The sequence below is a fragment of the Grammomys surdaster genome, unplaced genomic scaffold (assembly GCF_004785775.1).
Source record: "Grammomys surdaster isolate TR1022 unplaced genomic scaffold, NIH_TR_1.0 330, whole genome shotgun sequence".
NCBI classification, from domain to species: Eukaryota; Metazoa; Chordata; class Mammalia; order Rodentia; family Muridae; genus Grammomys; species Grammomys surdaster.
Genome location: NW_021604749.1, coordinates 3458354 through 3459972, shown reverse-complemented (window position 1 = coordinate 3459972; position 1619 = coordinate 3458354).

Sequence of the window (1619 nt, the reverse complement as noted above, 5' to 3'; positions counted from 1 at the left end):
AGTTACTCCCCTTCAAACCTGATCCTTCCTCCTCAAGAAGCCATTAACTGTCAACAGTGCCTCAGGTAGGGATTCGTAAGCCCTTCCCCATTACAAGCTGGAATGTTGACTAGCTTGAGCTTGTGCACAGGTCTTGGGTAGGCAACCAGAGCTGTTGTGACTTCTTGAGTGGAATGATCTTGTCAGTGTCCAGAGGATGTTTTTTGTCTCTAGTCCTTCCACACCTCTGGCATTTTCAGTCTTTCTACCTCTTCTTCCATAATGGTCCACGAACCTTGTGGTGGCTAAGATTGGCAGTGGTAATACAATTTGAAGTTAGCCTAAGTCATGCCAAAGATAATATTAAAGAGTCCCTACTACCTGTGTAAATTAAATCTCTTTGAATGTGCCATCCCAATCATTTTCTTACCCTTGTAGTCGAGAGAGGAATACTGACCCTGTGACTATTCCAAGGTTCCAACTGTGCAATCTGGGCAACACTGTAGTATTTGATTGAACATTTAGCCCTGGATGAGGTCATAGCTTACCTTGAGCTATACAGAGATGGAGAAGACAAAAACTTGTCTAATCTCTTGGAACTTTGACATGGAGCTCAGTTAGAAAGGAGAAACTGAAAGTTGGGCATGATGGTAATAAACCTGTACCCAGTACTCAAAAAGCTGAGGCAGGAGGGTAACAGTGAGTTCAAAGCCAGCCTATGCTACATAGCGAATTCCAGGCCAGACTCAGAAACACGGAGACCTGTCTCAAAAAGAAGAAAAAGGTAACAGAGTTCTAGCAAGTTATAATGGCTTGCTATGACTCTTTGGGAACAGCAAGAGGTTTCTCTTTTCATACTATCTGGTAAATAGAAGGATATCTTAGAAGAAGGCTGGAAGCTGCCAGGTTTATCCTGGTTAGGAAGAGAAAGATACTAGGAATGCACTCAAAGGGACTCAGGACTGTGGGGAGGGTGCTGGATGTTCAGTTAATGAAACAACTGCTCTCCCAGTCAAGGTTAAACTGCAGCTTTACCAAAGTCTTGCCTGTAGCAAGAAGTTCTTGGGTGTTTTTACTTAACTTTCTCCTGAGAGGGGAAGCCACAATACCTGGTGGGCTGGACCTGTAGGACAGCACTGGGACAGCAGGGACCCTTCAGAGACCAAAGGATCCCTGCTGCTTGTTAGAAAATCAGCCTAGCCAAATCCACAAGCTCCAGGTTCAGTGAGGAGCACTGTCTCAAAACTAACATGGGCAGCCATTGAAGAAGTCATCTGCTGTTGACCTCTGGCCTCCACATGCATACACATACTATGCATACACATTATGCAATTGTGATAATGTTATTGACAGGGGCATTTACGGTCTAGCCATTTTCTGGGCTCTGATATTTACTCAACATCTAGCATATACTATGCAATTTCAGGAGAATGTTATGTACACATGAACTATCATCAGTCTTTAAGGAGACCAGATAAACTTCAGAATAGTCTACCTGTAGGCTGGTAAAATGACTAAGGGTAAAGTGATTGCCAGGCCAGCATGGAGTTCAATCCCCTACTGCATACATACACATACACATACACAGAGAGGAGATAGATAGATAGATAGATAGATAGATAGATAGATAGATAGATAGA